The sequence below is a fragment of the Bicyclus anynana genome, chromosome 14, assembly GCF_947172395.1.
Source record: "Bicyclus anynana chromosome 14, ilBicAnyn1.1, whole genome shotgun sequence".
Lineage (NCBI taxonomy): Eukaryota > Metazoa > Arthropoda > Insecta > Lepidoptera > Nymphalidae > Bicyclus > Bicyclus anynana.
The window spans coordinates 3,863,549-3,891,086 of NC_069096.1; the positions used below are offsets into that span (position 1 = coordinate 3,863,549).

The 27,538-nt window shown below is 36.7% G+C and overlaps 1 protein-coding gene across 1 annotated transcript in view; it reads left to right on the plus strand.

The window, feature by feature from the left end:
• The first annotated feature begins 17,788 nt into the window (after window positions 1-17,788).
• LOC112048204 (uncharacterized) overlaps window positions 17,789-27,538 on the plus strand; it is a 231,820-nt gene continuing 222,070 nt past the window's right edge. Inside the window, exon 1 of the mRNA XM_052885452.1 lies at window positions 17,789-18,009. The gene's annotated coding sequence lies outside the window, so the exon portion shown is untranslated. The remainder of the gene's footprint in view (window positions 18,010-27,538) is intronic.

The window sequence follows — 27,538 nt, forward strand, 5'->3', positions numbered from 1 at the left end:
AAATCTTATAATGTTATTTTTCGCTTTTTAGTTTCCTGCGTACTAGGATAACTGATGTTTATAAAGTCGGTTATATTAAAAAATATATTTTTATAAAATACAGTTCAATACAAGTAGATAATGTCTTTATTGTTGTTAATACCTACAATTGCTTAGGTTTGAATTAAATTATAAGTTAGCAGTCGCGTCCGCGCGATACACTATGGATAATGTACTGTAATGTATTGTAAGTAATATTTACAAGTAATATCGAAGTGGCTGTAGAGTACGAGTAAGTTGGTACTATTTTCTGTTAAGAATCGATACCTACTTCACAGACTACTGTGCGTTTTAGATTATTTATTTAATTTATAAGATCTACTATGTGAATGCCTACGCCTTCGTCCCCGAGAAAGTATATGCTTTATTTTTGTACCTATACCTTTTTAAATTTTAAGGATAACAATACTATTTTCAAATTCATTCACGCACCAGTTTTCATAAATATTACTTGAAAAAATAATCAAAGATCTTCCTTACTAACTATTAACCACGTTTGAAACCTGCTACCTTCATAGATCCTCAAATAGCTCAACGGTAAGAGTGGTCAGACTCATAACCGAGGATTACGTTGTCTCTGGTCACGTTGAGTTCTATGTTTCACATAGTCTGTGGTCAGCGCTCCAATACGGGGGACAGGGCAGGTTATCTTTTAATAAGAGTAATGCGGCAGTAGGCGATGGTCACTCGCAGGCTAGTGCCACTTTCCTATCATTATTGTTTGCGTGTGGGAACGTGAAAGTTAAATTGTAAACAATGAGACAAAAGCTTTTTCAAAATTGATATCATATTAGTGTTAGCAGGCGTTCGTTAATTGTAGAAGTTTTCATTTATATTCGGCATACAATTGATTTATAAAATTAAAATTTTATTTGTCTTACGTCGATCTTCGAAATCACGAGGCTTGTACCTATATACTATTTATTATGAGTTATCCTTTATTAAAATCGGATATTGGGATTTTGATACAAAAAAATCAATTTTTTCTAACAATTTGAAATTATACTTCTTCATCAGTATCAGCCCATTTTAGACTACTTATATAGCACTTAACGTAAGAAAGAAAGTCTGGTAATATAATATCAGACTTTCTTCCTTTTATGATAAATAGTATGTTTATGATAAAATACATTGTTAATATAAGATAAAATCTAAAAAATTACATTGGCAATTACATCAAATAATTCAATCATAAAAAACACGATTTTTATACAAGAGATCGGTGATTCAACTTTTAAACCAACGAAAAAATGGAGAGAAGGTTATCAATTTGACGCGTTATTTTTTATGTATGAACACGCATAATTTTTTCCTAATTTTTAAATTACACGGAATATTTTAATTTATACGTCATTGACATAGGCTGAATAGATTTTTAAATATTTTTATATTAAGTTATCGATTTATGACGTAAAATAATTTGTACGATTTTAAAAGTTTTTTTTCAAGCTGCAGGCATAAGCTGTTAGATAATACGTAGCAAAGTGTGAGACGATAAACGACCGCAGTTGCGTTGTGTTGAGCCACTTACCGACCGAGTACAGAGGCTCGGCAGTATCGATAATTGCGATCTCAACGCCGGGATGAGCGATCCCTGCACCTGATTATTGGCTGAACGTGTGATACTTCCCACTTTACATGTGTAGAACTATATGTTGGGTGTACTCTTGTTTTTTCCACACATGAAATGAGGAAATCCGAAAATAACCAGAGTCATCGACATAGATCAACGAGACGCGAAGCTGAAGTGGCAAGGGGTGGGGAACATAGTTCGAAGGGCCGATGCGATAGACGTTGGGGTTCTAAGGTGTTAGAATAGCGAACCTACACTAGAAAGTGCAGTGTTGGTCGACCCCCCACAAGGTGGACTGACAACATCAAGCGCGTCGCAGGGATTCGTTGGATATAGGCGGCTCAGGATTGTGAAGTTTGGAAGTCCCTACAAAAGGCCTATTTTAAGATGATGATGATGATGATGATGTACTGTAATGTTATGATGAACTGTAACAATACTCTCTTTTTAAAGATGGGGCTGCAAATGTTTTATTTATTTGAAAAAAAATTCAATTAATTTAGTAAGTATTTGTGAGAAAGTTTATTCAACATACTATAAGTATTTAACTTCAATGATGTAATCCATCCATCTGTCTGTTATATTTTCTCAGCCAATTCACGGTACTGAAATTTGGGTGAAGTTTGGTAAAGAGGGAAACAGATTTTAACAAAATGCTAAAACAGGGACCGTATTCGCTTTTTCTTACCTAATTTATAACAAAAGAGCGAGGACGTCATAGATGACATACTCCTATATTTATTAGGTAGCCTTTCTGATCTTACTGACAAAGAGATCGGACCTTCGATTTCGAGATTCTGTAATAATTTTGTTATAATAAATAATTTTGAATAACATTTTAAGTTAATACAAGGCATGCTTTAACTGCAAGGTATGATCCCTTAACATTTATCCAATCTTTCGACCCAATCCCGTTTAATGCCATATATTTATTAAAACGCCGTACCATTATCATATAATTTCAATTTGCATACACAATATGAACTTCATCCATACATTAGCGGGAATAGTATCTACTAAAGTACTATGATTAAAGAGCTTATCGACCCACTTCGCGTGTCCACTGCCTGGTAAATGGTTATTTAAGCATTCATTTGGAGTTATGTTACAATATGTACAATGTAGTTGTAATAGAATACCTAATAGTAACACAGAATACCTAATAGTACAAGGTGGTAACTAGCGGACTTCCATTCATGCAAAATTCTATTTTCAAAAATCTCACGGTACCTATCCATGATTTTTTCCGTGAATAAAAGTGCTCTGTTATGTTAATCCATGATCTACAATGTAGTGGAGTGTCATCCTATTCGCCGTAAGAGAGTCGGACGGCGGCTCGCTCACGACCGCCTTTTGCCTCCTTGGTAAGGACCTCCGGGTGATGGATACTGGGAATCTATCGCCGGAGATTAGATCCGAGTTGTTGCCGCTTTCAGTATTCCTGATGCTAAAGAAGAAGTAGTACGAGTGCCACTAGCTGGGTTGTGGTAGCTTTATGCTAGCCACAAATTAATGCCGTTTTTTTAATAATCGTGGAATAACGGGACGAGTAGGATCGTCACGTTGTGTTGTCGCATTTTTGTCCCGTCAGCGTCGCGTCACTGCCCGCCCTGTCTTTTATCTGCCCAAATTAACTACTCGTAAAACTGTAATACTCGTAAAACTGTAATATTATTGTATTAGTGATAATGATAATAATTAATTTACAACCAATGCAACTACAAAAGTATTTACCTGGTTGAAGATTTTCACGTCCTTGAAAAAATAACACACAAAAATATTTTTTTAAAGTGTACAGCCATATAGAAGAACAATATAAGTAATAAAATTGTTAAGAAAACAATGCGATATTTACGAGTAACATTGGCTACACTCTCTTTAATCTATAACAACGCTATGGATGTATATGTGTTGTGATTTAATACAGAATTGTTTTATTGTAAATAACGGTCAATTATACTCACGTTTCTGAAAAGTAAACCGCAGTACCCACGCGGCATACTATAGAAGTCATGTACGCAGTGACCAACACACGATCAATTATAGTCGTGGGTGCTACAGAAACGTGAGAATAATTGACCGTTTGTGGCTAGCATTACAAAACTTTCCCGTGGTCCAGTCATCAGGCGACTAGTCGGAACACCGTGGGGTTTTAGTCGGATGATATCCGAAATAACCTTCTTGCCTCTTAAGAAGGTAAAAAAGATTTTCCCACATAAAAAAGGACTCTATCTATCATAAACTAGCGGGAAATCATCATCTATCTTGCATGAAATGGCTTAAAACTTCTATTTCTATTTTATGCTATAGTTTTCCACTGGTACTTAAACGTTAGGTGGTTTAGCAAATGTTGCTAAAGTTAGATAAAAAGGTGTGTGTTAGTAGATCAGCTGCCTAAGAATAACTTTGGCCTAAATATATGTTTATATCAAGCAATCAAAAAATAGAAAAAAATGTTTGAATGTAAAAACCGGACGAGTTCGAGTCGGACTCGCCTACCGTACGTAGCGTTATTTTATATACTTAGTTCAGTTATCGAATTGCGCAGTTTTTGCTGAGCTTTCCCGAATTTCAGATTTCCCCTGTGTTTTAAGATTTCATTACAAAGTGTTGGAGATTTTTCTTGTATTGGTCTATAAGAATTTCATAGTTCTAGGTCAATAGGAAGTACCTACGATTCTTTAACTACTTTACGGGACCATAGACTTGAGTATACGGTTTAAATTTTAACTTAATACCTCCACACATTCCCAAAATAAAGGGCATTAAAGTGATCTTATAAAGGTTCCGTTTTTCAATAAGGTTCGGAACCCTAAAAAGGACCGTAATAGTAAGATTTGTTATCTCTCTTAGTAAGAGACGCAATGCTTTTTTCTTGCCGCAATACCTACATCGTCATTTAACTATTACTCCGATATATTTCAAGTACCTAAGTTAAGATTGTCATAAATGTAGTTATCAAGATAGTAATCCATTTTGATTCAGCTTTCATTGAGTCATAAAAACTATAAAATAAAATATTATTTTAAAATAATATTATTTTAAAGGATTCGTTGTTGTAAGAACAATTTGCCAACATTTGTGGGCAATTGCTGCGTATAAGAGAAGCGTAGTAACTGTAGTTTGATACAGGGCAAAGGTAGTTGCGGTTCTCTGAAAGACACTCATAATCAATAGTAAATAGTGCAGTAACTTATAATAATGGCTTACGTAAACAATCTGATTTATTTTTATTGTAAGACAATCTAATAGTACTAAATAAGATGTAAACGTAATTAAACGAAGCAAGGTAGTCAAAGAGACGGCCGTAACTTTGGGTTACACTTTTAATTATTTTTATTTAACAATTCGGCCCACTGTTATGTACGAGTCTCCTTTCAGAATAAGAAAGGTTAGGCAAATAAGCCACCACGCTGGCCCAATGCGGATTGGCAGACTTCATACACGTAGAAAATTAGGAAAATTCTCAGGTTTCTCACGATGTTTTTCATTCACCGTTTTGTAATGTATACTAGTTGATACTGTGTCATCGATCTTCTGATGTGTCTTCAGTTTTGCACAAATCCCGCGCGAACCATGGATATTTCCGGGATGAAAAGTAGCCTATGGGTTAATCCAGAGTAAAATCTATTTATTATTTAAAATTTCAGGCAAATTGCTTCAGTAGTAGCGACGTTAAAGAGTAACAAACATCCAAACAAACATACATACAAACTTTCGCGTTTATAATATTAGTAGGATTAATTGTGACGGTTACCGGAAAAAACATAAAAAATTAGTTCCAGTAACGACATTTAACAACTGTCTCTTATTTTAAGTGTACAGTCAAGTACGGAAGCCGAGTGGGATCAGTAATTTCACGAAATTGCATCAAAGCGCACTTTCATTGTGTGTAACGTAACCGGTTGCGAGCGGTTGTCCATTTTTCTTAATATCATTGTCCGCGTATTACGCAACTGTTTGTTGTTGCGATGACGACATTGTTGCGGCCAACTGATACTCTATATCGAGGTTTCTCAAAGTGGGGTACGCGAACCCCTAGGGGTTCGCTATTCGACGGCAGGGGGTTCGCGACAAGATTTGCGTAACTGATACCGAGTCAGACTTAAGATTAAAATTGTCCATAATTGCTCCTAACATTGAACCTATTTGCGACAAGAGACACAAGCACACCCACAACATTAATATTACAAAGACATTTATTTTGGTACTTTATGTGCTACCTTTTATTCAAATAAAAACCTTATTTTCTTCAACAGTCAAATTTATTTTTTTTCTTTGGAGGGGCGGGGGGGGGGGGGGTCCTTAGTTAGTAAGAGGTTCGCTGTCATTTGGAAATTTTAACAGGGGTTCGTGGAGCCGAAAGTTTGAGAAGCCCTGCTCTATATAACGTTGATGATGAAAGAAAACAATGTCCTTTTGAGATAAATGATATAATCTATCATGTTTGGTTACCCTATTTTAAGATGAAGTTCCCACACAATCTTCCTTTACGTCAACATCGTGTCCACAAGTTTTTAAACCATAAGCGTAGCAATTTGTTGTAGCAGTGGTGACATTGCTGCGGGCATCTATACTTTATATGTCGACATCGACGTCTTTTTGGCCTTTTTAATAAATTACTTTAAGTTAATTGTGTTTGCTTGTCTTTATTTGTTCTGTTTATAAAAAAAATATCCTCACCATAGTCCTTTATATCAAATTTTGTTGTCACAAGATGCATGGGGGTTTGTTGTTGTGATGACGACATTGCAACTGATATATTCTATACTACGTCTGCAATCTTAAAAAACAAACATTTTGCTTCTACGATGATTATGATAATGATTTATTAATTGAATACACTGTAAGTAGGTGGTTCCCGTAATCTATCACTGCCTATTATAAGACAAATTACCTTCACCGTGCTTTTCTTTGTTTTCAGAATCCTATGTCCTTTTGAAATGTATTAAATAATCTACCTATCGTACTCTACTCTAATAATCTACTTATCGTTATTTGTACCAACCTATAATTACCGTTACCTCTCTGTTAAGGCTAATCTGATAATGGATTCGGAAGATGACTATGAAAAATAGAAATTTACTAAAGAAGATGAACCCATCGAGTTTAGGGTCTCTCTTGGCAAACATTTTGGCGCTTTATAATGTTTTAACGTATTTATATAAAGTTTTATCTTTAAAATAATATAAAAAATACTCTACAGTTAAGGGGCTCGAATTAACGCAAAAAGTTCGATCCTGTTTGACTACTGTTGACCAGACTAAAATTAGTCGTAAAGGTCATATTAAAAAAATATCATTATAATCTTTTTTTTTCAAAATCTTATGACGCATAACTATAATGTATTCAGAACATCAAAACTTACCTTATGCCCAAGGAGGGCATAATCCAGGACCTGCTAGGCTATTCTGTAACGATATTTTTATAACTCACAAGTGCGAGTTTCGTATTCACCTCTATCTCTCTCTGTTTAACACGATACTATATGACAAAGATAGTGGTGAATTCAAAACTCGCACTTGCGAGCTGTACAAAACATCGTTAGAGAATAGCCGCGCAGGAGTAAGGAGTAAGAAAATACGAGTAAAATGCAACTCCTTCCTGGTAGTTGGTTAAAAATGACTGGTTGATTTAATTTTCAACGCTAGAACTATGCTAATAAGTACAAGCTCCAGGCGAAAGTTCGCTGTTAATGTTTAGTAGACGCAATATTATATTTCACTATCAGTTTAAGCTCTGTTCTACAAGTCGTATTGTATGTAGGTAATACCTACTATTAATCTGATAAAGTTATATTAATTTGTATAATTTTCTTATATAACCATATATAATAGTCTCGTTCACATATGCCATTTAGGTCAAAAAAAGTTCTCCGTCTCCTAAAAAAATTGTTAAGGTCACGTTCAATTCGGAATTGAATGTAGATAGTTTTTGAAAAAATTGGAGGCCCGCTCGCAATAATTGCAAAAGTATAAACAACTAACTAAAAATAAAAGAAGGCGTTCGGTTTTTGACTTTTTGATTTGACAAAACATTCAAAAAGAAGAGAAAATTTCCTAAAAAAAATAAACCTATTTATACTTTTTACCTAAATGGCACATGTGAATAAGACTATAAGTGGCATTCAATGTTACAGTTATGAGTATAATAATGGAAAGTTATTTTACTTCTATTTTTTTTAATACATATTCATACTATTTTTTTGTACCTACTTGTTCGTACCTACAGTACTTGAATATAATTAAAATAATTAATTGGCGCGATAAAAGAATAGTAACACAACATGAAAAATAAACTTTTTAAATTATTTTCTATCTGTAGGTACCTGTAATATTTGCGTTTATTGCCGGAAATATTAAAAAAATTATGCTGTGCGTGCGTGTGTGTATTAAAAGATTAGACAAAATCTCGAGCAACAAAAAAGATTTTTGTCATCAGTAGTGGTATAATAACATAAAATTAAAAAAAATGTACTCAAGGGCTAACTTGTGAAGAATAAAAAAAAACTTTTAAACGGCTTAACCGATTTTCATCAAACATTTCTAAGAACACTCGCATGCAAGTCACCTTTCCAAAAAACACTAAATTGAAATCGTTTCAGACAGACAGACACGACAAACTTATAACACCCCTCTTTTGTGTCGAGGTTTTAAAAGAATACATATATCAGTTGACTAAAAACAACAAAACCGTGTTCAAATTGATTGCGTTGATTTATAGTTATCCTAACATTTAGTTGGTGTGTGGGTGTGTCAATTAAGACACAAATACTTGAGCCGGTAAACAGTTGGAAATGTAATAGTTAGGTATAGAAAATTCATAATAGTATCAGAATCCGCTCGTGCCACGGTATCGTAGCATTTAAAGCCACTAAAGCACATTTATTATCAGGGCTTAGAATTATATCTGCGCCACTAAAATGCCGCCACTGTAATTAAATTTGCTTATTATTTTTATATTGAATTATTCGTTTTATTGCTGTTAATAAAGTTAAGCAAGGCAATGTAATTTTTTTTAATTTCTCTTGTTCATTGCATTTTAAGTGTTGAAATGTTTGTTGTGTCATAAAGCTTAAGAAAACAACAATTACAACTTTTAAACGCATTTAATGAATTAATAGTTTACAGTTTAATGGATTGTAAACTTTCTGCTCCGTAATGTCTTGTAGAAAATATAAATGGCAATATAATTAAGACTCCCAGTATTAAAATAAATGAAATTATTTTCGTGTGTTAATTAAATAAATGTTATCACCGCGTTTGCCGCTTTTAAATTTACATGTTGTTAATAAATAGTAGTCTGTGACAGTGACGTCGCTCGATCTAGTGTCGACTTCAGTGTGCTCGTGGCGTTCGAGCCGTCCACATCTCTTGTTGTGTAATTCTTTATGGGTTACTTCTAATAGGCGGGGAGAGTGACTTGAGTGGAAAAGGGGAGTGTTTGATATCAGTAAAAGGCGCCTTGAACCCTACACACATCGTTCACAAGTACGTGACTCCACTCAAGGTCATTCTCTGCCATTCTAGGGTCTTATTTTGGTTACAGTTTAATTTGTTAATTAAGTTGTCCTGACAAGTGTTGTGAATCATACCCTTTGTTCGACATTAGTTTTCTTATATTTGTAATCACCTTTGAGTCCTATAATATAAGATATAAAACAAATAAAAACTTTGTAATATTTATATAGCATATATTGTCGTTTACAGTTTCCCATACAATTATGTTCTTTTGAAGTATACATTTTCAAAAGCCCTATCATAGATCGCAGATGGAAATCTCAGTCTTCCGTTACCTTGCAATCTTCAAGGTGAGGAATGTGTTAAATTCACATGACAGCGAAAACCGGACCCTTCAGACCAAAGTAAAGCAACGCTGTTAGGGTGCCGATTTAAGGATCGTAGTACTTTTACCTTGCTTCCTACCTTTAAACTACATAATAATTTTTAGTACTCCTAAAAATATTTTACTACATTTTCTGGTTATTATAAGTTAGGTATGGCCATTTTAGCGGCCCATCAGCGCGGCAGCAGGCCCCGCACGCGCCGCTCCCGCCATCTTGTTTAATCTAGTGCCGTTGATCGCGGAAAAGCGCGCCAACTACAACCTTCAACGACCTTCGCTCTCCGACCGCATCACCCGCAGATAAACGACGTAACCACCAATCAATATCTCTTCAAAATTCATTTTAAACACTAATTTAATAAGGCTCGTTTTTAAATGTAATAGTGTTTGGATGTTAGTTGATTTGTTTCGTATATGATCATGCTCCACAAACACGGGCCGTTTTAAATGAATGCGCAGGACTCATAAATCGATCAGGTCGATATAATACTTTGTCACTCTTAAGCGACTTATGAAATTTAAATAATTTTATTGTGACATTGTTTTATGACAGCTTTATAACGCCAGGCTTACAATGTGCATTTGTCACCGGCCCATGACTTAAAATTATAATACTTTTATAATATTCAAAAGTTTGGTATAACATAGACACAAATCTTTTGGAGTTTACTCCTTAAAAATCGATTTTTCATATATAGCCCCCCGGTATGAAAAAAATATGGGCAGTAAAATTCGATGAACGAATGACAGCGTTACGTTTTTTGTGCGCAACCTATTCTGCGCACCTTTCACCGTGCGTCGCCACCAACAACACGCATGTGCACGTTGTTGGCGGGCGCGCACGCCGCGGCCTGCTGCTCCTCGGTTGCGCACCTTGCTCTTTTCTGGCGTTAGTATTGAGATGTATATAGTGTATGCTGCGAGACAACATACACCTATTTAGACAGTCGGTCTAAAAGTGTAAACTCCATTCGTGCGTCGAAGCTGACGCACACTTTTTTATTGTAATAATATTGAAGGACAAGGTAATCTGGTAAATGGAATATCACCGTATAACCCGACTTACAAAGTGCCGCCCTATGAACCTGTGAAAGCCATGCCTTGTAAACCGATCTGAAAACATAAATAAATAGGGGCTAATGCATAATTGTGCAATGATAAATAATTAGTTTCTTTTTCTTGTTACTGTAAAATGTATTTTTTTTTCTTATGTAAACTGATTTCATGTAATCGTTAATTTATTTTAATATTACGGAAATGTGCATGCCGTGTCTACCTTCATTTGATTGTGCAGAGCCTTGTGTTTGTGTGTTTTTTTAGATTGTAGTTGTGTAAATGCTGCAACAGTCACTGTTGGACCAAATAAATAAATAAATAAATAAATTAGTAATGATAGTAATAATTTTAAGTCTGGATGAACTGACTTCATTGGAGTGCACAGGGTAGGCAGTTAGGTACTACTCATATGTACAAATTGGAAAATTCTTTCTCCAATACAGCTCGCCTATTCACTTGATCTTAAATAACAACCTATTAAAATTAAACATCAAATCAATAGAGAAATTTCATTTACCTGCTTATGATATCTACCAGTAAGCACCGGATGACATCTGTTACATTCAATCTCAATTTCGTATAATTATTCTATTAAAGTTCAGTAGTTTTAATCCCGGGGCAGTCATGGTAACTAGCCACGACCGAAGCCTACCAATAGGTCAGATCAGAATTCAGAGTCACTTGAGTTCGAGAATACAAATTCTGGAATTGCACTGAAAAAAATATCACAAATAAAATGAAATATCTGTCTCTTCTCTATCTTTTGCGCTTGTGTGGTGTCTATGATGAGTGGAAGACGTAAATGAGTACTGAAAATTCGTGTGATTATTTATAGACACCTAAGTACTATTATGTTTGTGTGCGTCAGGTTAAAACATAGTTTATGTATTCCAAATATAGATCCAAACATTTGCCAATAGAAATAGATAGCCTGTAGTAAATAATTAGATGTTACGGCTAGTATAGGAATGTGGTTTAAATTCGAAATTGTACTATAAAGTTCAACAGTAGCCGGTAATGCCATATTTGGCTGTTGATTTATCTATAGCCTAAACAGTTGTTTCACATCGACTTACACCAATGTATACAATATAAAATGTGTTATAACGAATTTACGTCTAGATTTATCTACTGGTTTACTCAGTTGCTTGCATTGCGTTTCGGACTATTAGTATTAGGGTAAGCATTGTGTATATTTTGATCTGCAGGTCATTAATTGAAATGGTAGGTATTATTTATTTGAATCTATAGAGTACCATTGTTTATGTGACCTTTAATAGTAGGTATTTATTACTCCTATTTTGTAGAGGGATACCTCGTACGTACGTACCGACGTACCGACAAGCGATTTCCGGTACGATGCCGCGTGGAAACCGAAATGGGTGTGGATTTCGATCCTCCTCCTAACAAGTTAGCCCGCTTCCATCTTAGACTGCATCATCACTTACCATCAGGTGAGATTGTAGTCAAGGGCTAACTTGTAAAGAATGAAAAAAAAAATAACAAAATCCTGATCCTCCATTTTTAAAGATTATTTTAGAAAAGATTCCTTTTCATTCTTCGTCTATTTTGGATCTTTTAATTTAATTCAACTTTTTAAGAAGATAAACAGCCAGCCCTTCTGTCTTCCTGGTGACAGAAGGGCTGGCTCATTTTTTGCGCAAAGGATCAGCCTGGCTGTCCAACGCGGAAATGCAGCCAGTATTCTTGCCACCATTCCACGTGGGCATGATTTGTATAGTTATTAGGATAAGTTAGCTTAAGTTCCATATTGTATTCTTTCTCAATAATAAAAAAAAAACTTTTTATAATTTTTTAGTTAAATAATCTAAATATGTATACAAATTCAAAACCGCTTACTCCTAATAACTAATGTACTACAAATCCCGGACACACGGAAACACGAACAACAACGTCTTCTGGGTCCTAGTAAATAACACAAGTCAAAAGTTGCGCTCGCACAAATAAAATAGATGAATTACATCGGTTACCCAACACGGTGTAAGCAAAGCGTAGGAACTATCCACCAAAAACAACACAATGCGCGCAAATAAATAACGATCTCGCAGCCGGTGCGTGTATAGCTAATAAATTATAATTTTTGATTAGGCAACGGCTACGCGATAGCGAGCCGACAGGTCGCGGTGTCCCGATGCAGATAGCCGAGTTTGCGTTCACAATGTGCCATCCGCGCCCGCGCACCATTGTGCTAGTGGGAACACGGCCTTAATTGCGAGCCTGAATAAATTAAAAGCGGAATGCTATCGTATACGACGTGTAGTACAAGGATCTACGAAGCTGCCTTTGCCCCTATATCGTAGAGGCGATCGCGTGTTTTATCTGGTGATTTGCGCTGTACTACCATTCCTCTAACCTCGAGGTTGTGAGCCGATACCGCTGCTTAGTTTAGATAGAGTATTGATATCAAATCTACAATAAATTTTATATGGGGTTCAAGCCCCAATAGCTCTTCAGTTAGAGGCAGAAGCGTATACGAAAGGACAGGGTTTCTATCCCCGATCGCTCCATCCAATATATTCGTAATATGCATGCTTTTTCGAGTCCAAATCTGTAAAAGGAAAAATAGGAATAAATACCTTGATTTTTGCATACTAACATCCTCACAACGCCTGGTCTACTAGTAGAAATATTAAGAATACTCCTCACAAGTTGCTCTCTAAATAAAATATTTTGTATTCATAACTCGATGGTAAGTTTTGCGCATGGCTTATAGTTATCGCATGTTGTTCAAGTTGTTTGTTAATTGAAATGCGTGTAAACGTTTGTGGCGTTCACAAGGGGTTATGAAACAGTCAGGCGGACTAGATGTCGCGTGTGACTCTGTCTGACAGATTTAGGATCTACGTTTTGTGCGTGTTGTGTTCTATCACTGGTAATAAAGGGGATTGCAAAAGCTGAATCATGAAATGCGTTAACTTTTTTTAATCTGATGGTAAGTGATGATGTAATCTAAGATGGAAGCGGGCGAACTTGTTAGGAGTAGAATGAAAATCTAAACCCTTTTCGGTTTCTACACGACATAGTACCGGAACGTTAAATTGCTTGGCGGTACGTCTTTGCCGAAGGGTGGTAACTATCCACGGCCGAAGCCTACCACCATCCAGTTTATCATAATATTTTCTCTTCAGATCACTTTTAAGTCGGTGCAAAGCCCGTGTGTGTGTTGATTTTAGTCGTTACTGATAAACAGAAAAGAATGTCTACATGAAACAGAAAAGAATGTCTGAGAAACAAACATGTTCACCGACTTAGCACCCCCTTCTAAGTGATCAGTAGGTTGAAAATAGTATACTTAATGTTATCTTTCGCTTTTTAGTTTCGTGGGTGCGTTTATGTTTTTAAGTCGGTTGTAATAAAAAAAAAAAACATTTATTATTTCTGTCAGGTTCAGTTCCCCCGCCGTTTTTATGTGTGAGAGGATATGGAACTTAAACCCACCATACTTTAATGCGGGTTGACGGGCCTAGGGTGATAATGATAACTTTCTTAATGGCCACAACACCACCAATTAACTAGCTTCAGGCTAAGAATTAATACTGAAAGATTCTTAGGAGAAACAAAAGCCATAAGCAGTGTGTATCGAACACAGGACCTCGTGATCGGAAACCACATATACTCACCACTGGACCAGTAAGGTCGTCATCGTTGGCCAATGGTGCCATATTATTTAAAATGACAATAGTAGATTAGATAACCCCGTAATATATGCGAGAACCAAATTAGATCGCGTCACGGAACCCGTTTCTTTTGTCACAATCGTTTCTTAAATAGGTGGGTATTACATAATAGATTGAACCTGCAACAGCCAGACATTTCTCATAGGAAAACTGAAAATACCATAGGTAAGTACTGTAGCCAATTATGGATTTAGGACCATGGTGGCTTTGAAAGGTAGTAGGTAGGAAATCGTTCAAAAATAATACGTAATTTTTTTAATGTTAACGTGAAAAACATTATGAAATCCCAGAGGATGTTGCTATTTCGAGATTTAGAAGAGAAATTTTCTTTTTTTACAAAACAAACTAAGCGATACTTAAGTTGGTGGTGGTTAGTTTGTACGCTGTAAAAGTAGGTGCGAGGGGATTACCAGCAAAATCTCTCTGTAACTTGCTTAAAGACCTTGGCGACTCTAACTCTGCAGCAAGTTCTGTATTGGAACGGGTATTAAAAGCTGCTCTAGTAGGATCTTACCAAATTAGGCTAGGCAGGGAGAACAACACGAGTGAAAATGGGAGTGAAAATTAAATCCACACATTGGTCACAAGTCCAGGACTCTGCTCGGAGTTATTGTCTCTGCCACGCAATGCCACGGTGAATCCATGTACTACTAAGATATTCTTCTCTCTCAAAATTCTCTCCAGTCAACAGCACGTTAGCTTTGTGGCAATACTTTGCTAGAGATCTTTAAAGTTCACCACAAAAATCTTAAACCGCGTTTTTACATAATATTCTCATATTATATTGAGGAAAATATAATAAAGGCTTTATATTTGGACGTTTAAGGGACTACGACAGGGCAGTAGCTACCGCCGTATCAGCCAAATCAAAATTACGGGGCCTCCGGACTACAGGGGCCCCTTACGTGTTACACATAATCTCACTTAATTCCTTGCTTAAGTCTGCGCCCAAAAGTTACATAGGTTAATCCATTCTTTTATGCGAGCATTTTTGTTTCTTTTGTGAGAAATATTTAACCTCCATTAATTGGCCCCCCCAACTAATTTTGATTCAAGGCACTCTAAGACCCGTGAAATCTGCTATTATTATCATCACAGTTCAAACTCCATAATTGACTACCGTACTTATCTATGGTAACCATAGTCTGACAAAGTGTGAGCCTTCCTAAACTGAGGTTTATCTGACTATTGCAGACCCTCGGTTCATAATAGCGACCTGTCAACAATGGTGCCCGAACTAAAAACCTCAGAACTAAACAAAAGATACCCAATCAGCTACGGATCGCTCCATATGGCCGATAATCAATCTAGTTTTACATCTGATTAGGTGCAAATTACAATACAAATAGATCAGTCACGACTAACATTAAACACGGTATAAAACGCCTTACAATTTAGTAAAGTCATTTGAAACCATCGCTTATTTATAAACGCATAAAGTATGATTTGCTTTAACATGCGTTGGAGATAGAACGTTTTTGTTTGAACAATAAGTTTTCCATAAAAGGCACTACTGAGTTGTAACCGGTCAGATGAATAAGTATTCTAAAATTTCAGCAGTAAGGTTTAAATGTAGGCGTTTTTATATAGTCGCTTACATCGTTTTAGTTTTGAGTTCAAAGTGACAAAGTCTTTGCACTTACGTCAAGGTGACATAGGATGTTAATACCTATTGTATTGGTGCTAAAAATCCGTGACCTTACACCGTATAAAGTTCACTAATGTGCAGATGGCACGAAACACCCACACACAGAAGAATTAATGAGCGTGTGTACGTAACGACTGTAGGTTGAATCCGGAAAATTTGAATCGATTGCGTAATCGTTTTCAGTTTTTGACATGAATACGTCTTTATAATTGCTTCCAAAATGGGTGTAAATGCAAAATCTCGAATATAACAATATCAGGGGATACAGTTTACAGCTACATAACTATCATCACATCACACTAATATTGTAAAGGCGAAAGTTTGTGTGTAAGTGTGTAAGTATGTTTGTTCCTCTTTTACGCTGCGGCTACTGAAGTGATTTGACTGAAATTTGGAATGGAAATAGATTTTACTCTTGATTAACATATAGGCTTTTCATCCCGGAGAAATCCAAGGTTCCTGCGGGATTTGAGAAAAATTGAATTCCACGCGGACGAAGTCGCAGGCGTCCGCTAGTCTCCAATGAAATTTAATTGCACCATTGGATAACTGAAAAAGCTTTTCAGTTATCCAAAGTTCAAGTTAATAAAAGTTAAAAGCTGTGTAGTAATTTATACTTATTTGAAAATGGTTTGAAACCTGAAACCTTTTAAATAAATCTGACTTTGAATACACTTACAGATTAGGTACGAGCGGACTATTAATGGTTTCACCTTTCACTGGGATTCCCCCGGGATAATGTTTAGCTATCACACTAATATTATAAAAGCGAAAGTTTGTGTGTAAGTGTGTAAGTATGTTTGTTCCTCTTGTAGCATAATATCAACAAAACGAAAATAATGCATACATAAAATAAATAAATAATTGCATAAGTTGATAAAAAATGCTATGCAATAGCTTTACCGCGGCAGTTCTCGAGTTCCACACGTATTTTATAGTTTAAATGTCAGTGTAGGTATTAATTTAGATTATAAGGTTGTATTGACTGTGGTCGTGGCGTTACCCGATCTGTGGTTGCAGCTGAAAATCAGCGCTACACGTCCTAATTCAAATAGTCACGTAGCAAATTTTGCATTTTAAGATATGAGCAAACATAATTTGAAATTTGTGAAGTTCATAATGAAAATAATTTTATTTTACGACTACCCTCAGTCGAATAAGATAGACTGTTCGTTTTTGTGCTAATGGTCAAGCACCGATAAAGAATTTTGACGTTGATTGATGGGTCTCGAAGGTAGTAGCAGAAAAGATGGGCGGAATGAGTCTTTAAAGGCGTCTCCTCTGAGACTCGGGCATAATTGAAGAAGCTGTGATCAGTGCTGTGTGAAGTTCAGCAGTTTGAAGACGTACTGCGGTGGGCCAGTTTTTTTTTATAGAGGATCAACTTCTTTATAAAAGAAAGTATAAACTTGAATTATATACATATTATATGCAAAGAAATATTGTTAATAATTTGTATTTAATCGTTACGAATACTGAGGAACGTGTGCTTATAATATGTTAAATTAATTGTAAATAACAAAAACAAAAGTTAGTTCTCGTAAGTTGTATAATCAATGTATCGTTTAGTACCTATAGGTACACATTTGTTATGGTACATTCCCCGCTTCGACTACCGAACAAAACAATAACACGCGAAATGTCTTTCAGGCACTTAAGATAATGCGCTACACAACCCTAAAAGAAACAGAAAAAGTCGCGGGAGCACAACAGGTAGACACACACGCGCGCCCCATACAAAAGAGATCACCTGTAAATATCACTAACACACGCAACCGCCTAATAAATCTAAAGCGTAGCACACGAGCGTAATGGTCGACGCAAACATGGCCGAGTCACCTCCACACGGGGTCGGCTACGAGTGACACCACACTGTTGCATTCTCACCTGTTGAATGCTAGATGTGAGTGTGGATTGTGGATGTGAGTCAGAGTCAGCGGTTCAGTCGCGTTGACTATTTGGCGCGCTGAGGTCGTATGTTCTCGCGTCTGCCGCGTTTACACGTGTCTTGAACACTCCGATACGCGCGACGTTTGTGTGTGAACCGTGTTTTGGTGACATTCGAACAGTGTTCAGTGACTCTGGCAAGCTGTATCTAAGGGAGAAACTGAGTTTTCAGACGCCGGAGTGTATTTGGAAACACCTGAAAGGTAGGCTTGCCAGTTTTTCCGCGGAATTCGGTCCAAGTTTCCTCACCAATGATACATGCGTTGATAATTGTAACTAGATCGGTTTGACTTGTGTACTGTAATACGATTTATAATTCACGTTTGGTCATACAAAAGTTTATACCTACTCGTACATAAGCGGTGAAAAGTAGCATTGAATACACACTTATTTTTAATTATTATTAATTAGATCACAACTTTTACCTACATTTATGATATAATATAATATGCTCTAGTTAATATAATATTAAACATAAGGTATTGATGGGAAATTATGACATTTATCGGAAAAAGATTTTCTTCAATAAGGGGTCATCATGTATTAAGCGGGATTAGTTGTAACCCTCAAATGATATATGGTTAATTTGAACGAGAAAACGGATAAATATTTCTAGGTGCTTATAGTTGCAAATAAATAACATTTTATATCTTTTACCTAATAGGAATTTTTCAGGATGTATTTATCTAAGAGCACCTGTCTGCAAACAAAAAAATAACCTTGACCTATCACTCGGGAATGGAGGTTCTCTGAGTGGGAAAATAATATAGTAAATGCATTAAATAAAAAGATATATTCCTAATGCTTTGTAGCAAGTTTATTGAATTTCAAGTGGCATATTATTTTATGCTTATTTTTTATACTTTTAATAACTCGCCACGCTGTGGTTAAGTAATTTTAACTGTACATAAGAAATCGGTTATGGTTAAATTTAAAAATTATTAATTGAAACCAAAGTCCGCAGCCACTACTATCTGTCTGAAGGTGACTGACATTCCTGAACCGATTTGCATAGTTTTATGAAAATCAATACAGTTGTCAATACATTATACTGTTTTGATTTTCATTAAACTTTTCCTATTGATAAAAAGATTCAAGGTAAATAAATGAATTATACCTATTTCATTATGGTTTGGTTGGTAGTTTGTTTAGATCGGCTGAAATTTTACTACGGTTATGGAAAATTTCAAAAACTTTAAAAGCAGGTGCCGAATAAACCAATATATAGGTATATTAAATCCAGTTATCTATAACCATTGTTCCCATAACTGTATTTAGATTAAAGTTTTTAGCTACCAAATGCTGCGCGTATTATCCGAATTCGTTTTATTGCGAGTCCCCCGGTCCGTTTGCTACATTTACTATGGAAAATACAGGAATCCATTTTGGGGTTAAGTAGGTACATATTGAACTGCTAATGTCTTAAAACACATATACGAGTATTTATTGGAGCTTAAATAGGTACTATACGATGATCAATTTTATAATGAAAATTTTTGAAAATTGCAAATGTAAATCTGGATTATTTGAAAAATACCTACCTACTGTGTACAAAAAAAGCAGTTTTTTTTTATTTAAAAAAACCTTTTTTATTTAGAAAAAAAATTAAATCGAATTTGAAAGAGTCAGATACTAAGTAACCGCTGTATAGTAGGTACCTATTCTGAATAAATTTCACGCTAAAATCGACTAGACTCGTTACAAAACGTTCACGTGTGTAATTGCTACTACGTCACCGATACTGATTACAGCTGTAATTTTCTGTAATTGTGCGCATTAGTGAAATACGTGTGGAGTGTAACGCCCGTAATTAGCTCTCTACTTACTATGGCAAAACATAGAAAATAGTTTTCTCACAGATTTTCTCAAAAACTATTTCAAATTCTATACCTTTTTAAAATTAATTTAAGCTGAATTAATTTGAAAAACCTATAGAATTATAAAAAAACGTTTTATTATAATGGAAATAATACTAATTCGGATTGGTTCCTACGATATTCATCCAATATTATAGATACGGAAGTAAATGTTTGTCTGATTGTCTGCTACATTTTCAAAAGTAACCCGTCAAATCGATTTTAATGAATTGCTATAGAATTAAATAGGACCTTGAAGATGAATATAGGCTACTTATTTGTCGCTTACAAACTTATTTGTCTTGACTTTTCTAAAACCAACGTCATTATTATAAAAACAATGTTTGACAAACGCTTCGAAAAAAACTGCAAACTATCAGAGGGCTCAGTGGCAGTTTGATACTGTCACTATCGCGTTAACGTAAACGTGAATTTCTAAGGAATTACAGCAGCGCCATCTAGTGGCACTACTGCACAACTGTTTCAATTCCATATAAATTCGCGTTTACGTCAACGGGATAGTAACAGTATAAAAATATTGAAAACTAGGCACACAGATTGTTTGAAATACTTGTAGGTACACTTTTGATTTGACGATAAGTTTGATCGTTTATGGGGTCCTATAGATAGTGTACTTTGTTTACGTATGATTGAGGTAGGTAGTAATAATTATTACCTCATACTCAGCCGTGCCTTCAAAGGGTGTCCAGTTTCGACCGCGGTTGTTGGCTCCTAGTGTTATTGAAGCTTATACAACTATAAAAAAAAGATTTTATCAACCGAATACAGGTTTCTGTATTACACTGCTTGTAACCATTGATCCAACTTACAGTAGAGTAAACTAGCAAAAATTGACGCAATGCAAAGCGCCAACGAAAGTATCTACTTAGAGTAAAGTAGTAGGTAAAAAAGTTGCTATATAAGTTTATACACTCACTAAAATTTTAATTTTCATGCTGATAGACATAGGGACATGTACGTAAGGACATAATATATATACCTATATGAGCGCGAGCCTTATGTACAATATACCCAAGTCTTTGGAGCTTGGTATAAATATTATAGGTTCAGTAAAGTTTTTCTGTAAAGTTACAGCGTTTTGACATTGCTCGTTGCCATGGCAACATCGTTTTTATTGAGATTTTAAATTTTGGAATGCTATATAATCATAGAATTAAAATTCGAATAAGACATGTTATAGACGCGAAAAGTTCATCGTCGAGTGTAAAATTGATGTACTGTGTGCCTGGTGCGAGTTTTCAATGTTTTCATACTGTTACTATCGTGTTAACGTAAACACAAACTTCTCTCAGGCAGGTCATCTCCTCCCGGACAAAAATCCAGGTGGGGGTACGGGCCTCGAGGCTACGCCTCCTTGCCCGGGTAAGGCGCGGGGGATCTTGTTCCCCCGGTCATGTTCTTCCAGCCCCTTTCGGGGCTGAGACATTTCGGCCTAAGGGTATGCAAAATAATATTACATGGAATTGAAACAGTTTTACAGTAGTGCCACTAGATGGCGCTGTTTCAATTCCTTCGAAATTCGCGTTCACGTTAACATGATCGTCACAGTATAAACTGCCACTAGGCCCTCTGGTTATGGCATCTATAGGTACTTACGCCATATACTTGATGTGTTTACCAACAATCAATTTGAAAATGAGTGAGAAATATAAATCACTAGTAATTTCACACCTACTTAATAATAATTATAATTCAGTTATTCGTAAATTAATGAAAATAAATTTAATCAATTACCTTAAAACAATTAGATAAATAGTTAATATATTTCAAATCAAACATTTAATAAAAAAATAATACAATATATATAATAATACTTAATTTAAAATAAATAAGTTATGAAATGACATGCGTTTCTACCTTCATTTCTAATTATGTTTGTCGGTAAACAGTGCACATCGCGTATGGCTTTAGTATAGTTATAAATACATTTATGGAATTCGTTTTAATATATTCGTGCTAATATTTTTTTAGACTGCGGATATTATCCGCAACTTCACAGTTGAACAAATAGCTACAAGGCACACGAGGCGATTATACACACGTTTTTTGTTATTCTTTACAAGTTAGCCCTTGACTACAATCTCACCTGATGGTAAGTGATGGTGCAGTCTAAGATGGAAGCGGGCTAACTTGTTAGGAGGAGGATGAAAATCCACACTCCTTTCGGTTTCTACACGACATCGTATCGGAACGCTAAATCGCTTGGCGGTCTTTGCCGGTAGGGTGGTAACTAGCCACGGCCGAAGCCTTCCACCAGCCAGACCTGGACCAATTAAGAAAACCTCAATCTGCCCAGCCGGGGATCGAACCCAGGACCTCCGTCTTGTAAATTCACCGCGCATACCACTGCGCCACGTAGGCCGTCAAACATATAAATAGTTATATAGTATAGTATATATAGTTATATAGTTACATATATATAATTCTGTCGACAGTCGGTATGTACAGGTACATTCCACGGCGGAGGACGCGGCGCGACCTCGGGGACCCACTCGTCAGTCCACGCACGCACAGACGCCGCATCCGCATAACCTTAGGCGACATGGCTTGCACTATGCCACGCTCTACATATACCTACATTTAATTAAATCGGCTCACTGTTGAGCGCGAGTTTCCTCTCAGAATGATAGGGGTTAGCCAATAGTCTACCACGCTGGCTCAATGCAGATTGGCAGACTTCACACACGCAGATAATTAAGAAAATTCTCTGGTATGCAGGTTTCCTCACGATATTTTCCTTCACCGTTTGAGACACGTGATATTTAATTTCTTAAAATGCACACAACTGAAAAGTTGGAGGTGCATGTCCCGGACCGTATTCGAACCCACGCCCTCCGGAATCGGAGGCAGAGGTCATACCCACTGGGCTATCACGGCATTTAATTAAATACCATACTCAAATTAAAAAGTCGAGGACCTTATAATCTCGAACCACGTGCTAACCACTGGACAACTAACTAACTAACTAGGTATTAGTTATTATAGGTATTATAATGGCTGCTTATAGCAAACAGTTATTTTGTTAACCTCAAATGACACCTCATGCTCTCTGCCCCTCAGTTACTTTGTATGCCTAACTTACTTTGTATTTAAATTAATTACAATCAAGATTTTCAAAGCCCTTTGACCGGATAGTTTGTATGTCAATGTCTAAGGTTATTTTAATACTCGTAACTATCAGCATATTTTAACGACCCACAGCTCTCTTCTTATAGGAGAGGATTTATAGAGCTTAGACTCACCACGTTGGTCTAATGCGGGTTGGCGGGTTTAGGGTCATAATGTTTTTTGACGGCCTCCGTGGCGCAGTGGTATGCGCGGTGGATTTACAAGACGGAGGTCCTGGGTTCGATCCCCGGCTGGGCAGATTGAGATTTTCTTAATTTGTCCAGGTCTGGCTGGTGGGAGGCTTCGACCGTGGCTAGTTACCACCCTACCGGCAAAGCCGTACCGCCAAGCGATTTAGCGTTCCGGTACGATGCCGTGTAGAAACCGAAGGGGGTGTGGATCTTCATCCTCCTCCTAACAAGTTAGCCCGCTTCCATCTTAGACTGCATCATCACTTACCATCAGGTGAGATTGTAGTCAAGGGCTAACTTGTAAAGCATAATAAAAAAATAACCATCTTATATTATGGTTATAACCGAAACCGACGGTGTAACACCACCAGGTTCGAAATTCCGGGCTGAGAATATATCATCATTATTATCATTACCTATTATTGAATAAAATCTATATATCTATTAAAATCTATATATAGATTTGGCTCACTATTGAGCACGAGTCTCTTCTCAGAATGAAACGGGTTGCGCCTTAGTCCGCCACCCTGGCCCAATGCGGATTGGCAGAGTTCACACATACAGAGAATTGAGAAAATTCTCAGGTTTCTTCACGATGTTTTTCCTTCACCGTTTGAGAAAAGTGATATTTAATTTCTTGAAATGCACATAACTGAAAAGTTAGAGGTGCACGCCCTGGACCGGATTCGAACCTACACCATCTGATCCGAGAGCAGAAACTATTACTACTGGGCTATCACTTCTGTGAATATTATCATCATCATCATCATCATCATCATCATCATCATCATCATATAAGTCGATGGACGTCCACTGGCGGCCTTGCTGCGAATATATTCTGCAAATATATACTGAATATTTTCTAGAAGAAAGAAAATCTCAAACTTCCATGTCCCGACGCAGGACTCGAACTCAGAACCTAGTGATCCGAAGCTAAATAGGCTAACCGTGGGCCAAGGAGGCATTCCAATATCGTACTATATCGACCCAAAGACTGGCCTAGATTTTTGTGACATTCTTCTCAGACTGTAAAGAGCATTGTAGTGACCGTTATTTGTTTTTGGTTTTTTATAATTTTCAGAGTTATAGTTCCTCGTAATATTTATCTGAAAGTAAGACATCGATTACTAAAGTTATGTTTCGTTTAATTTTTTTGTCGACAGTTACTTCATTGACAAATTAAGGTATGCCTTTCAAAAATGTCGACAAGTTCTGATAACTTTTAATCGTTCAAATGGATTGGTTTTTCTTCTGTTGTACATGCCAGTGATTACATGTATAGTTCTTTTCAACATGACTGCCTTATGATGAATTTAAAAAGGTATCATAATCAAAGTCTATGAATACTAATCATCAATATCAAATTAAATGTTGTTCTAGATTACAGTAAATCTTACTCAAACATATCATCAATATTTATGTATCCTATTGGTGGTGGTTTCGATTTGACGGAGACGACGGCCTCTGTGGCGCAGTGGTATTTGCGGTGGGTTTACAAGACTGAAGTCCAGGATTCGATCCTCGGCTGGGCTCTTTACCACCCTAACGAAAATGACGTACCGTCAAGCGATTTAGCGTTCCGTTACGATGTCTTGTAGAAACCGAAAGAGGTGTGGATTGTCTTCCTACTCCTAACAAGTTAGCCCGCTACCATTTTAGATTGCATCATCACTTACCTACCATTAGGTGAGATGTAGTCAAGGGCTAACATGTAAAGAATAAAAAAAAGAATCCCGGACTTGTGACCGATGGATGTAGGGTTAAGGACGTCCTTTAAATCTAGTTAACACTTCCCTCCTTCGCTCCAGTCATTCTCCCCGCCCAGCCAAACCGGGGAAGATCCTAATGCAGCCCTGGACATTCGTTCTAATATAGAACTACGACATTAGGACATGAGGTGAGATTGTAGTCAAGGGCTAACTTAAAAAATAAAAAAAAAGATTTGACAATAAATGACCAAAAGGTTGGGCAATTGAGGAAAGCTTTGGAAAATGCGATTTTGATGTATGGGTATAGCTTGTAAATATTATTAGGGTCCGCCTTTTCCTAGAAAAAAAAAACAAAATTAACGATTAATATATACTAACATTTTAAGAGGGAAAGCTTCTGAGTTTGTAAGGTTGCACCGATTTTGAAAATTACCCAATAGTTAGCCAGGTTATTTTAGGCGGTCGTTATCCCCGTATTCCAAATAAATGCAGGAGAAACTGCAGGGCGTTTGTTAGGATGGATATAAATACGTGAATTGAAAGCTTTAGATACATCTAAACTATTAGAAGAGGGTCTCTTCTATCTATCTGAAGCGACAATCTATTTGTTTCGAAAGATCTTTAGGAGAGACACTTTTACCGATCTTTATGGCTCACGGACTTCAATTACCGAATATAGGGAACTAAGAGTTGGTTAAAAAACGACCGTACAGTATTTACGAAGCAATTTGAACGGTTAACAATCCACTCGAAGTCGAATCTCGGCGCTTGTTAGCTTCTAACACGTGGTTAAGGCCGACCGCGCATAATTTAACAATTTTTAGTAATTTTCTAACGCCCGCCGACAATATCAGCCCCCCTAGTCAAGTGGCACGTCGATTCTCTTTCTACGATCGCTTCGAAAACTAGAAAGGGGTATGGGAATGACATTTGCTATCGACATGTTACGTGATCACGATCTGTCATTCCTATACATTTTTCTACTTTTCGAAGCGTTAGCGATCGTAGAAAAATAATCGACTTGGCTGGATTCGATATATATCGAGAGAGTGTAGTATTTTTTTATATATTGCTCTAATCTATTGGTAAGCTTCGGTCGTACTGCCCTTTCGATTAGCGTAGCGTATGTCCGTTAAGAGCCCAGTGGATACGACCACTGCCTCCGATTACGGAGGGTGTGGGTTTAAATCCAGTACGGGGCACGCATTTGGAACTTTTCAGTTGTGTGCATTTTAAGAAAACAAAAAATTTCACGTGTCTCTAACGGTGAAGGAAAAACATCGTGAAGGAACCTGCATATGTGAAGTCTGCCAATCCGCATTGGGCCAGCGTGGTGGACTATTGGCCTAACCCCTCTCGTTCTGAGAGGAGACCTGAGCTCAGCAGTGAGCCGATGATGGTTGATCAAATCAATATCCGTTAAGATGCCGCGTTGAGAATAAACACGTACCTATCTCGTGAAACTTAAAGCAGCTATTAATATTTCAAATAAACAAAAAACTATCAAATAATCATAATTTTGATAGAGTGTATGAAAAACACAATAATATTGTCAATTAAGTAGGGTTAGTTTTAAAGTTGTACTATGGTGTTGTTAAACTCACACTACGGAGTACCTACTAGGCAAGTTGTACCCCTGTTATATTAGGTACAGTATTATTTGCTTGGGATATCATTTAAATAGCCGTAACCCACATTATCGTGAAAAATATGTACTGTGCAGGACCACTATAGTGTTTTTCAGATAGCAAGGGTACGGTGACAGTTCGTTTCACTCTTGAAAGTTTGCCGCGATTCACGATAATGACACTAATATTATAAAGGCGAAAGTTTGTGTGTAAGTATGTTTGTTCCTCTTTTACGCTGCGGCTACTGAAGCAATTTGGCTGAAATTTGGAATGGAAATAGATTTTACTCTGGATTAACACGAAGGCTACTTTTAATCCCGGAAAAATACATAGTTCCCGCGGGATTTGTGAAAAACCGAATTACACGCGGACGAAGTCGCGGGCGTCCGCTAGTAGTACATATTATGAACGTCATAAGGCAACTGTCACCGTACCCATGCTATCTGAAAAACACTTTATACGCAACAATTTCTGAGAGTTAGAAATCTAAAAGAAAAGTTCTGAGAGTATGTGACTACCCTAAGAGATCTCATTAGCTTGAACCGGGAAGCCGTCATGTTCCCAGCAGTTTGTCACGTAGTGCGGTCGGCGTGGTCACCGCCGCCGGTCGCGACCCTGCCTCGTCGCGTGGAACGACTGGTAAAAAAGGCAGCAAAGAGCGAGAGACGAGCGCCTTTATGTGGTTCCGTAGCAGTCTATTCGAAACTCTCCGCAAACAGAGCTTTTACGGAGAAGTACTATAGCAGTGCTTGTTTGCGTTTCTTTTCATGGGTAATTGTTGTAATCCGGTGTGAAGGGTTTATGGTTGTCAGTGTAATTAGAAGCACATGGACTTAAAACTTATGCCTGGTGGACAGGTTGAGATCATCGCATTTGCGACTTTTTCTAACACATTTTGGTATGTGTTGTTTTTTTAAATTGATTTCCGATTTTATCATATCTGCTAACGGTAACCTTACCTTACCGTTTACTGTCTTTTATTTGGCATCGGATGAAATATCTGCTTGTACAGTTTTTTTTACTATAACAAAATGCATCCACATACCTACGTTGAAATGACAACCGTGTAAGGCTTAAATACGTCCCAGGTTAGTGCAAGACACCGCATTGTAAGATACCTAGGTTCATTAAATGAGTGCCTTACGTGGTTCTGTTATAGCGTCTAAATTTAAACAATGGCTTTAGAAACTTTAAAAAAAATGCCTATCAGGTATGTTCT